Source organism: Camelus dromedarius, unplaced genomic scaffold (assembly GCF_036321535.1).
Source record: "Camelus dromedarius isolate mCamDro1 unplaced genomic scaffold, mCamDro1.pat HAP1_SCAFFOLD_43, whole genome shotgun sequence".
In the NCBI taxonomy this organism is placed as follows: Eukaryota; Metazoa; Chordata; class Mammalia; order Artiodactyla; family Camelidae; genus Camelus; species Camelus dromedarius.
In genome coordinates this window covers 783,376-796,932 of record NW_026989754.1, presented here as the reverse complement: position 1 = coordinate 796,932, position 13,557 = coordinate 783,376, and the positions used below count along the sequence as shown (strand labels likewise).

Genomic DNA, 13,557 nt, shown 5'->3' with positions numbered 1-13,557 from the left:
TAACACAGCCTACTGACTTTTTCAGCTTTATGTATCACCTATTTAACTTTCTATTTTGGAAAATGAATATTAAGCTCTCTTTCAAACCACATCTCCTCTACACATCCAAACCTTCATTCTTCCAACCTTTTGATACAAATACATTATAATTTTGATCAGCTCAGTATCCTTGCTTTACATTATTAGGACTCTGTACAGACTGTTCACAGCTGTAGCAAGTTGTCTGCTAGGCTTACTTTTTTATTCCCTACTTTGTTTTTCCTGGAGTTAATAATTGTCTTGGTGGTTCATAGCTTAGATTTCTCTGCGCTTAACAATTCAACCCCATACCTTCTCCTAATGAATAACTTTCTCAATACTTTCCAATTCATTGTCTACAAATTTCATCTCCTTGAATAAATCTCTTCAGATCTCCTTCAACCTGGATTAACGACATGCTAGTCTTGTCACAGAGCTCAAGGGGCCACTAGTGGGAAGCAACAAGGGAATACATGGACCAGGAGAAGGGAACAGATCAACATAATTTCCTTCACAAAACATACTTAAAATAGTGGGAAAATTGTTTTCTTTACAAACACAAACACACACACCAACCCCAAAATCCCATAAAGAATGATTAAATAGCCATCAAACCCATTGCCCTGCCATCAAATTCTGTATAACATAAAACAAAAATAACAGAAGGAATATATCATATAAATATGAATCTCAAGGGGGATGGGGTACACTCAGTGGCAGAGTGTGTGCTCAGCAAGCATAAGGTCCTAGATTCAATCTTCAGTACCTCTATTAGAAAAAAAACATTAGAAACAATAGAAAAATGTATCAACTTTAAATATTTACAAATATATAAACTTCCTCTTTTAAAACTGTTCTACAGGATAATCCGGGTTAATGAGAAAGTGCCTCTTCATGACTGTGATCCTGCTGATAATTGTGGGAGGAAATTAGAGTATGACCACATGAAATAAAATCCCTTATGAAATAATGATCCCGGGTGACAATCATTATTGGCTGCTGTCATCACAAAAAAGAGGGTCAACTGGACATTATGTACCTTATGACAGGAGTACAAAACTTCATATAACAAATATTCTTGCACAAATTTGAACCTCGTTCAGATCAAGCTTTTAGGGGAGGATCAAATCACTTAGCTAAAGCCAATACATAGGATGGAGAAATAAGTCTAACCACAGGGGAGAATGAAATCAACCAAACAGGAAATAGAGAAATCCCTCAGCAATTTCAAGGAAAATGAGAAACAGGAAAATTATAGATTAGAACCCACTTGAGAGATATGCTAGCTGCAATGTGTGAACTTAGTCTGGATCCTGATTTCAACCCCAAAACTGCTTAAAAGTGTATTTTTGTGACAATCAGGGAATTATTTTGTAACCCTAAAAAAAATGAATATTCCAATTGTATTTGAAAGAGACCTTGTCATTTCACTAATGAAAGGTTAAGCTACGTAGGATTGCCTTCAAAATGATCCCGAAGTGGGGGAGGGGAAGAGGTGGAGATGAAAGTTGCAACAACAGTGACTCTGAGTTGATAATTCTGGAGATGGGTGACTGATACAGACAGGCTGGCTGTGCTGTTCTCTCTACTTCTGTACGTGTTTGAATCTTTCCATAAAATGTGAAACAAACAAAAAGACTTCAGTGATTTAAAACCCTCACTTGGAAGGTTAAGAGGTTTGCCCAAGTAGGTGGGCATCTGAATGGGGCACTGAGATTAGGAAGATCAGGCACCTGGCTCCAGGCCGACCTGGGGCTACCTTGACCCTTCTCTTCTCCTCACCATCCACAGCCAGCCCATAACTGCATCCTGTCAGCTCCACTCCCCAAACGCATTCTCCCTGGCTCCCACCATCTCTCATCTGGCCCACTCCAAGAGCCTCCGACCAGGCCTCCCTGCTTCCTGGGTCCCTGCAATTCATTCTCCACATTATCTTTGCAAATTGTGAGAGAAAATTACCTTAGTGCTTAAACTATCATGACTGCTTCTCACTGCACTTAGAGTCTACACTACTTTCCGTGCTCCTGATGCCCTTCTAAACCTCGCGTCTCATCACTCTCACCAGCGTTGGCTCCAGTATCTCCTCAAACCTGCTGAGCACATTTGTGCCTCGGGGCAATGGACAAGCTGCCTCTATTCCTGGGGTGACTTATCCCAGATCCTCAAAGACCAGCCTCCTTATCACCATCTCAGCTCACATGTAACCTTCTCAAAGATAGCTTTCTTGACTCCATTTCCCCCAAGTCTCCCATCTCAACACTGTATTATTTCCTTCATTTCAATCTGAAATTGTTTCCTTATTAGCCCGATTATTTTTGTTTGCTCAGTTGTCCTTGGCCTCCCTCCTCCCAGCAGCCTTGCACAAACAGCATAAGCTCCCGGGGAGCAGCCGGCGCTGATGCTCTGAGAATACACATGCTGAGCGCGACATTACAGTCACGTGGTGTAGTGAAACGGTGTCGAACAGCAGATAGAGCTAAGCAGTGAGAATACTTCTCTTATTTTATAATTTAAGTGAAACCTAACATTTACTCCTGTTTAATGAAGAATTTGGTAGGTCTTTGTTCCCAGTTCCTGGACGGCAACCCCTAAAGCCTTGAAATTTCCCAAGATAGGAGTGTCTTTACTATTCATGGTGGACCCTTGGATGGCTTGTGTTCATGAGATAACTCAGGATGGGGACTGGCCAGCCAGAGACACCAACCATGTGATTAGAGGAGTGGGGCTTTGAGCTTTGTGACAAGTGACTGACCATCAGGAGAGGTAGGGGCTCAAATGTTAGGGCTTTGACTTACAGTTAGTGTTTGGGGTAGCCATGTCAGTAGTGACCCAACAAATCATGTCTTTGTAATAAAGTCTCCAGTAAAAACTTGGGGCAACAAAGCTCAGAGCTCCTGTGAGCTTCCTGGTTGGTAACACTCTTGGAGGACTGTCACACTCAGAAGCCATGAGGGCAACCCTGAGCCCTTCCCACTGGAGTGCTCTCCACAACAGCTCACCTGATGAGATCTAAGGGCTGCTTCTTGTCTATGCTTCGAGGAGGAGCACATTCCCTGTACAGAAGGCCCTGTTCGCTGGGGCAGCTGAGGTCCTCTGATGGAGGCTGAAGTTGCACTGGGAAGCAGAAGCAAACAGGTGAGCGTCACTGTCACCACGTGTTCACATGTTCTGCTAATAAAATGTGGTGCTAACACTTTGTGGTCATTTGTAAATAAGGGGCCCTCCTTTGCCAGAAGGGATGGAGGTACCATATAATTTTTCATAATTCTCACCAAGGATTAATACTAACCCCTTGAGGGTCATTTGCAAACGTGGCTGGAAAGGAACACTTGGATGTTACAGTCCTGGGACCACCGTGGGTACCTGGTGAGGGCCTTGCAGATGCTTAATGTCCTACAACCGGGCCAGTCTTCCACAGCAAAAAAAACTACGCCACCCAAGTGCCCAAACTGCTTCAGTGGAGGCAGCAGCCCCCTCCTTGGACACCCAGAGGAACCTGGACTCTGGCTGTTTAGGGGCAGGGTCAATTCTAAAACCCAGGCTTTTTTGTCCCCACAATTCAGTAGTTATTCGGTGACAGCACATGGAATATAAACAATAAAGAAACTTGACATGATGTTATATATTTAGCTTACTCAAGAAACAAAATTTAAATCCAGTCATTCTCCTTCCCACCTGACCTACTTTCCTTTCTCCTGTACTAGAACCAGATTATTACCCACCCAGCCTTAGCATGGGTCCTGACTCCACTTACCTCCCTCCCAAACACCACATGAGATGATTCCTCAGCCTGGATGTGGAACCAGCAATTACAACAGGCTTTAGTGGAAAAGAAATGGTTGTGTGCAGATGCCAACTAAACACTGTAGAATCCTGGTGTCCCACATTAGTAATCATGACAGCTGTTTGCAAGTGTCCCCAAAGTTCATTTCAGACTCTCACTGCTAATTTTGCTGGGATATAAATATAAAACATGTGGACTGCTGGGCTGGACTGCTATGCTGAGTCTCTGATCCAGGAAGCTCAGTGTCTGCTCCCTGCAACCAGCTCCCTGTTCTGTTCATGCATGTGCATCAAGCAGCTGTTTAGTGTCCATTTTAGTATCTTAGACAGTGCATTTCAGTATGGTCTTCATCCACAAATACGTGTACCACACAGTAGTAATGATCAATCTCAGTCTTTGCTTTCTTTTGTCTTAGAGAGTCAGATAAACGGATAGCAAGGTAACAAAGTCATAGAGTGCTATAATATAGTATTTCCTTTATTTCAATGACAGGATTTATTTAAAGAGCTTAGATATAACATCTTTGCATTTATGGCATCATTTAGCGTCTGAAGCTCTTACATTTTACAAACTTCATTTCATGCGAGATGTTGTCAGTTAGAGAAGTGCTTCTGAATTTGAGGGGTTGCTGTCATCTCAGATGGAGTCCCTAAAAAATGTCAAAACTCTGCAGTATTGTCATCATGACAAGAACTCAGACAGATGAAATTTGGAAAGCCCTGTGATTTACTAGTGCACAGACAGAAAATGGTATTTCAGAGGGAAAAAGCCTGAATTACAGAAAATGATAAATGAAATGGTCTAACATGCATTTCCCTTACAAAGAACTAATACTTCTTTGGTTGATAATAACATCTGTCAGTAATTATGAAAAGAGCTGGCAAATGCATAGTACTTACTATTAGCCAAGGCTGTTCTAAAATTCAAACAGATTCATTAATCCCCATAGCATCTCTACGAGGTGGGTACTATTATTATCCCCATTTTATTGATGAGGAACTTGATAAACACAGAGGCTAAATGACTTTTACAAGGTAGACAGCGAGAAACCAGCACAAGTGTTCCAGCCTGAGTCTATGCTCTTGGCCACTTCTACCTTTTTTTTTTTTTTTTTTTTGGTGGCAGGGAGATAATAAGGTAATTCTGGTGGGGGGTGGGGAGGTAATTAGGGTTATTTGTCTATTTTAGAGGAGGTGTTGGGGGCTGAACCCAGGACTTTATGCGTGCTAAGCATGCGCCCCATCACTTGAGCTGTACCCTCACCTCTCGAGTCTATGCTCTTAGCTGCTAATCCACACTGCCCCACATGGTAACTCTGGGGGAACTACAGTTCATTCATTCACCCACTTGTTAAACTCAGCCTTCCTGGTGCTTGGGATTCAGCAGTGAACAAGACAACATGGTTCCTGCCCTAAATGGGCTTGTCGACTCCTGACATATTATCTTCATTTTACCCAGGAAGTAACAAGGTCAAGAAGACTCACCTTTTCCTGTTAACACCGGAGGATACATGAAGTGCTTTATTTCATTTCTGCCATTTGACTTACACCATGGGAAGGGAAAGCTGCCTTGCAGATCCCGGAGCTCACAAGCCAGTTAATCCTGAATTTTTTTTTAAAACTGTCCCTTACTTGATACTTGATCTGAGAAAGGATGAAGTAAACCTAAATAGATTCTAAGAAAGCGTGTGGTTTATACAGGGTAAATAACCAGCCACTGTTTACTATCCTAACAGGAATCTGTAGGCATATTTCTTTTCTTTCTCTTTTTTCATTTTTATGGGCAGCTTTTAAAAACCAAACCAAACCAACAAAACCAAATCACTTATAATTCAACAGCAGGTTCTAAATCACCCCCAAGACAGCAGCTAAACTCGGTTTAGACTTACAGTGAGGCTCCTGGTGGTTGGATTGATGAATGTATCTCTATCCTGAATATAAAAGTCGTTCACGCAGCTCTTCTCAAATAGGGCAATGAAAAACTCTTGTTCCGGTTGTTGATACTTTCATCCACTTGGAGGACTTTCATAAAACAGCTGAAGGTATCAAAGGCTGAGGACACGGTTTTCAGATGATTGGGATTCAGAGGCAATTTTATGTACAGTATCTCAGCGTATGTACAGAGCACCTCCCACAGGGTGTGTACATTTGCAAATACAAGCTTGTCATCCAAAACCTATATTGGGAGAATGAAAACACAAACCAGGAAACTATTTTCACATTTTTAGTACACAGATTTTTCTTACATTGCTGGTAGTTAAAGCACTTGTGCAAACACACACAGATATGACACTGGTAAAAGTGAAGATATAATGAAAATAGATTTGCAAACCATCATACATTTTTGCCTTAAAGTTAATTTCTTTGTTGAAATTACTGAAAAGTTATTTAAAATCCTTACAATTCATTCATAAAATAACCAATGTTTTAGATGAAGAAAAGTAAACTTGTTAACTTTTAGTCCAAATTAGTAACTAAAAATAGAAACACGAAATAATTCTTTGCAGGGGCATTGTAATGACAATTTTTTAAATTTCTTAAACCTAGGACTATTTACATATCTGTTCAATATAATGTTAAACAGCCATTAAAAGGGATTTAAAAGAATTATATTTATTAATATGGAATATATAATAAAAGGAAAAAGAAAAAAATGTGAAATAATAATTTTCATTTTTGGAAGGGAAAAATATCTACATTTGAACAAAAAAATGTTTAGAAGGATTTTAAGATTCTTTATGTATAACTAAGGTACAGATGATTTTTAATTCCACTGTTTTTAATTCCATTGGATTTTAATTCCAATGTTCTTTCATTTTCAATTTTGGGGGAAATTTTTATAATAAAAAAACTTTAAAATTGTTCTTGCATAAATACATTAATAGATATATTTATGACTACATTCTCTGGCTATTAAAAAAGATCTCCTAGCTTTGGATCTGAAACATACATTCCATAATGCAGATTCTGACTGACTCGCCTCCCAGTCCAGAGCAAAGGCACGGCTAGGGTGACATGTTTCAAATATCATTCCAGGGAACATGCAGGCTCCCAGCCAACGGCTGCAAAGGGACTGACACTGATCTGCTTGCTCCCAGCTGCAGACCATCACAGATGAGTTTAGATTCATAGGCTCAAGTTTTCTCTGTCAAAAGAAATCAGAAAATGTTAGACTTTTACTTTCACCACGGGAACAAGAAGTTGTTTGATTTTCTTTTATTAAAAAAAAAACAACAAACCAATTTGAACCTGAAGAAAAGACATTTGCTCAAAATACCACAGTAGCAATGAAGGTGCTCTGGCTGGCAGGGACTTGTTGGATTCCTGTGAGTGCTGGACTCCTCACATGGAATTCCCTTGGCACTCCAGAAGGCCTGTGGTTGTCCCCATGGGTTTGTGGCCATATGTGGTGCACAAAAGTCTCTGGCTTTGCCACAATTTCAAAGCCTTTTTTGGCTTATGAAAGGCTTTGCACTCAAATGGAGTTTTCTTGAGTCCACTCACTGATGTCATTCACCAGAGTTATAGTCCAGATCTGACATTCTAGACTCTTAAAATCTTGCAGACATTCAAATGGTTCAGGTTTGGATGTGTATTCACCTCTGCAGGCCTGGACCAAATTCCATAAAGCCACCCGGACAAGTTCAGCAAAATGCAAAGACATTTTTCTTTCTGCAAGACTGAAATGTCTGTGAAGCTATAAAAACTTCTGCATCTACAAAAATAGGGAACCAACTCATCAATAACATATCTATCCATAATGCATGGACATTTGAAAAAATACTGTATTTACTCCTATTAAATTCTATCTGGCTTTTGCCAAATTGTGTCCTAAACTGTAAGGAAAGTATATAAATGTAGAGAATTTTTGACCTTTTAAGAGAAAAAGGAACCCTCCTACTCGGTTGGTGGGAATGTAAATGTTGCAGCCACCATGGAGGACAGTATAGAGTTTCCTTAAAAAACTGAAAATATACTTCCGTGTGATCCAGCAATCCCATTCATGGGTATATGTCTGGAGAAAAATATAATTCAAAAAGACACATGCACCCCAGTGTTCACAGCAGCACTATTTACAATAGCCAACACACTGAAACAACCCAAATGTTCACTGGCAGATGACTGGATAAAGAAGTTGTGGTATATTATATATATATGTATATTTACATATATACACGCATATACACACACATATATACACATGAACACACACACACAATGGAATACTGCTCAGCCATTAAAAAATTAAATAATGTCTTTTGCAATAACATGGATGGACCTACAGGGTATTATGCTAAGTGAAATATGTCAGAGAAAGAAAAACAAATATTCTATTTATTAACTTATATGTATATCTAAAAAATAAAACAAATTAATTACTATAATAAAACAGAAATAGACTCACAGGTACACAGAACAGACTGGTGGTTACCAATGGGGAGAAGGAGGAGAGGGAGGCAGGAAGGGGGTAAGGGATTGAGAGGTAAAAAGTACTATGTATAAAATGGATAGGTTATAGGGCTGTATAATACAGCACAGGGAAATATAGCCATTATTTTATGGTGACATTAAATGGAATATAATATATAAAGATGTTGAGCCTCTGTGTTGTACACCTGAAAATAATATGATGGAAATCAACTACTCAATTATAAAATACTTAATCAAAGTTTTTTTCATATTATTTGCAATAAGTTAGAAGCCAGCACTGTCAATAGAAACATAGTGCAAGTCACAATTTTCCAGTAATCCCATTTAGACAATAAAAAGGAACAAGTGTACTTAATTCCAGGAATAATTATATTTATCCCAAAATATCCAATATACTATCATTTCAAAAGTGATTAACACTTTGAAAACTTTTAATAAATATTTTACATTATTATTGTTGTACGAAGTCTTGAAAATATATTATGTATTTTCCACTTATAGAACATCTCAATTCACAATAGTCACATGTGGCTGGTGGCTACCATACTAGACAGAGCAGATTACACCATTCACACTTCTGATAAATAACCTGCTCTTATTTATTTAAAAAACTTCCAGAAAAGGCTTTAGATATTCCCTATATCTAACAAAGCAACCTTGACGGGTGAGGAATATCTTCATTATAAAGTGAAAAATAAAGGTAAGAGAGCCATGGTTACATGTAAGTTAATGTAACAATTCCTTCTTAATTCATTCAGGACTTTACAATCTTTCTTCATATTCCAAGGATTCACTGTCACTGTGCAATGTTTTTCACTATAATCATCTTTGGAATTGAGAGGCTTCTGATGACCCTGCTTTGTGCATCTGTACATAAAAGAAAATAACAAAACAGAGAAAAAGACCTTATTAAAGATAATTTAGGGGGGTATAGCTCAAGTGAAAGATCATATTCTTAGCATGCACAAGGGCCTGGGTTCAATCCCCAGAACTTCTTATAAAAATAAAATAAATAAAAACATAATTACCACCCCCTGCAAAAAATTAATTAATTACTTTAATTAAAATTTAAAAAAAGATAATTTAGAGAAGCCTTATCAGGCTACAAGAGCTACAATGAATGCCCCTCCCCCATTAATTTAGAAGAAGTTTCACAATATTTCCCAACATAAAGGCTAAAATATAATTCGGAACACTTCCTGATGGTCAGCATCATTTTAACAAAAATGTAGATAATTACTTCCCTGGTGTCAAAGCTCTGTCAGAGATGGGCACAGAAAATTTAGTAAAAATTATTTTGCAACTACCTTTGAAAGAAATGCTGAGAAATGATCTTTTCTGTTGGAAATTAGCCTGCTTTTATATTCTGCAGTAGGCATACGTGTTTACAAACCAGGCAGGAACTGGATCATATTTTACACATACTTTAGAAACTGATTTGAATTTTGCTCTCTACCTGCAAGGCTATTTCTTATGTAATAACATAAGCTGGCCACTATACTAAATTTTGTTTCCCTGTTTGCTTAATCCTCACAATTCTGTAAGCTGCTATTATTACACCCATATAACAGACATAGAGCTTGAGACAGAAAATAATTTGGGTAACTTGGTAAATGGTGGAGCTGGGTAATATCGCAGCCAGTCTGACACTCAAGTCCATTCTTCTCACCGATGTCTGATACTGCTGCCTACATTCAGCAATGACTCCTGATTTCATATTTAAGTGTGTCATTTCTAAAAGTGCAAAGCTATATTAGTACTGCTGTGTAATTTATTCTTTTCAGATGTGATTGCCAAAAAAACAAAAACAAATAAAATCAGGGTGCCACTGAGGGGAGGGCGAACTGCATAAGGATGGACACAAGGGGACTTTATGAGGACACAGTTGCACAACTCTAGAAATAGTTAAAATGGCTGACTTGTACAATTATAATATGTGAATTGTATGGCCTGTAAATTACACCTTAATACAGCTATTAAATTAAGAAACTGAGATACCAAATTAAGACTAAAACACATATATATATATCATACATAGTACAACAGGCAAATATCATTATTTACTGCACCATTTTCCTTCATGCAGCTTCCTTTCCTCACCTGTTAATGAAAGGATGATTCATTTTTAAAATAGCCTTTTAATTTATTCAGCAAATAATTTTTGACGGCCTACAATGTACCCAGGACTACTCTAGGCACTTGGAATAGATCAATAAACAAAACAAAAGTCCTGTCCTCACGGAGCTTGGTTGGAGTCTAGCTGGGGTGGGGGGTGGAGATGACAATACACACAACAGAGCAGCAGAGGAGGTGGCATGCTAGGAAAGAGGAACCATGGAAAAAAGTAAAAAGGGCAAAGTAAAGAGAGTTGAGGGTATAGGATGAGGGTGATGTTGTATTAAATACCAGAGCAGGGCACACTGTGAACTGAGGTTAGAATTAAGACTAGGAGGTGAGAAGTCCCAGGAGGACGGAATAACCATCACCAAGGCCAGCGTGACCTCGCATGTTCCAGAATGGGGGCACGGCTGGAGCTGCGGAGAAGGGTCAGTGCAGATCCTGTATGGCCTTGGAGGACATTGTAAGGACTGTGGCTTTTACCCGGAGTGAAATGGGGAGGCACTGCAGAAGGACGACACAATCTAACTTAGGTTTTCAAGGCTCACTTGACTGCGGGGTGAGAATAGTGCAAACGGGTCAGAGATGAAAGGTGGGAAGCTACTGAGAAGGGCTATGCAGGAGGAGAGGACAGTGGCTCAGGGCAGGGAAGCAGCAGTGGAAGCAGGAGCCATGGTGAGAAGTGGCTGGGCTCTGGATATGTTTTAAAGGCAGTGTCAAACCAGATCTATTGACAGAATTCATGTGGTATGTCAGTGAAAGTCAGAATAACTCCAAGATTTTTGACCCAAGCAGCTGGAAGGATTAAGTTTCCACTAACTGAATGGGGGAGGCTGCATAAAGAACCAGTTTGGGGGGTAGGAGGACAAAGAGCTCAGTTTTTACACATGTTGGTTTTAAGATATCAGAGTTCCAAGTGAAGATGCCAAATCAGCAGAATATTATAAGAGTCCAGAGTTTGAGAGAAAAAGTCTAACGGGAGACAGAACTGTGGGAATCATGGGTCACACAGGTGGTACAGGAAGACATGAAACCCAGGTACTCAAACATTAAGATACCCTGGCATTAACCATAGAAGTTATCCTTGAGGGCTTGCCTACTAGGTGAGGATATCAGTCCTATTTCCCGACCACCCGAGTTTTAAAAAGGAACTTACAAATGAATTCGTGCAAGACACTGCCTCCAGTGTGTGGGATCAGAGCTGTAGTCAGAGAATGGGATGGTGCACGCTACTCCCTATGGCACATTGTGTGTGTGTGTGTGTGTGTGTGTGTGTGTGTACGCATATTTGTGTGAGCAGGGGGATGAGTTACACCTGTCTTAAGAAAAAGAGGTAGAAATTCTAGAAGCCGAAAGATGAAAGAATATCCAGATCTGGTAGAGGGAACAGGGGAAACACTGTGTACTGTAAGACATATCCCCATAATGCCATTTCCCACCATTCTTTTATCAGGAACACAGTTGGAACCTGGGGAATTATGTAGATACGTGTGATGTACACAAATTTTCTGACTATGTAACACTAAATATCTACATATGTAGCAAGTTAATGATATTTATATCTCCTTCAAGTTTAATAACAAGTTCACAACAGAAGGAAAATAAAATATTGAGGACTGGTAGAATTATCCTTGAAGGCCTTTCAATGCTCAGAATGGAAGCAAAAGCGGCTTCACCCCACAAAGTATGTCATTAAGAGTCAAGAATGTTTTTTATTTGCTTAAGAAATTGAGAGTTACAACTTCCTGCTTTAAAGAGTTAACTTTAAGACAGATACCATACTATAAACAACATCGATACTGGTGCTTTCTTAAAGCTATTTTTAGTTCCTGCTTGTTCTGATGTACTCCAGAAACTCTGCAAAGAAAACCTTCTATTCAAAGGCTTAAAGGAATAAAAAAAGAAATAACACCGCATTCTTTTAAGTGTTCTCTGTACTGAAAGTCATTTGCAAATGCAGCACTCTGCCACATATCTACATTTTTAACAATAAAGACTTTTGTGCAATTTTTCAATTGCTATGTGACTTTGCGTCAGTCTCTCACTCAGAAGCAGAATGGAGTACCAGAAAATGACACATCATGTCTAAAACTACAGATGTGGAATATGAACTTACACCAGGAAACAGCTAAGTGGGAGGGTAAGGTTTACCTTTTAAGTTACCGTAAGTGCAGTTACACTTTCTCCCTGCTTCCCCTGTGAAGTGAAGAACTAGTCTTTTCCAGGAAAGCTCTCATTCTGAGTACTGTTTTCTTTAAAATATTTGGAGATTTTTTTTAAGGTTCTTTCACTTTTAAGTCTTTCCCCAACTCTACATCCCATAACAAGTGTTAAAGTTATCCAATAGCCTATTGTTACAGAATATACTCTACAAAAGCTGAGGTTTCCCAGGGCTTGGATCCCACAACTCTGCTACCAGATAATCCTAAATCCTTCCTTCCATAACTGACTCTTCTACCAATTCCCAGCTGCGGGCAAATTCGGCTTCTCAGCCCAGTTAACTTTCTAACTCTGCCTACGAACACTCTACTGCCAGTAAGGGAAATCTAAGGGAGCCAACAAAGCCCCTAGTGAGGGTTGCCTCCTTCAAACAATCAAGAGGCCATCACCAAGCAAATATTTAAACCTACTGCAAAACTTCCGAAGACATCTTACAAACAATATAGTTTATATAGATTCATACTATTTGCTCTGGAATAGTGATTTCCAATGGAGGGAACAAAGGACCACATGACCCAAGCAATTATTTAAAACTGCACATAACTATCCCTCTTCACGTGAGGATTCAGGTAAGCCTGTCTTATAGGTCTAGGTGTAACAGAATGGCAGCACCCCTAGCAGTAGGGTGAAAAGCAGCAAGGTAGACTTTTAGTGAAAGGGAGTGATGTAATAGGACCCACCGCCCACTTACCTCCCACCACAGGACAATCATCTCAGATCGAGAACAAACAATTTGGGAAACAGAGGTTGTTTATGTTTTTATGGTATCTGGTGGAAATAATGCCCTGAGTCACGTGAAGTTGTGGCTGCAAAATTGAACAGGAGACCAGACATTTTCACATTCAGGACACAAATAATCAGCCCCCGAGTGGTCACCATATCTGCTCTCCCCTTTGCCTGTTCACCCCAAAATCTGCAGGACTCTCCTTCTTGCAGTGACACCCACCATTTCTCACAAATTCCTGCCAAGTTCACGTCAGCAGCTGG

The 13,557-nt window shown here is 39.5% G+C and overlaps 1 long non-coding RNA gene across 2 annotated transcripts in view; it reads right to left on the bottom strand.

The window, feature by feature from the left end:
* The window catches only part of LOC135320527 (uncharacterized), a 51,478-nt gene extending 41,870 nt beyond the window's left edge, over window positions 1-9,608 (bottom strand). The window contains exons 1-5 of one of the 2 annotated variants that reach the window (XR_010379697.1): window positions 8,822-9,608; window positions 6,752-6,946; window positions 5,691-5,977; window positions 4,364-4,451; window positions 3,018-3,132 (exon numbers count right to left, since the gene is read on the bottom strand). This is a non-coding gene — a long non-coding RNA (uncharacterized LOC135320527). The remainder of the gene's footprint in view (window positions 1-3,017; window positions 3,133-4,363; window positions 4,452-5,690; window positions 5,978-6,751; window positions 6,947-8,821) is intronic. The other variant, XR_010379696.1, reaches the window with a different exon arrangement.
* Between the last annotated feature and the right edge of the window lie 3,949 nt (window positions 9,609-13,557).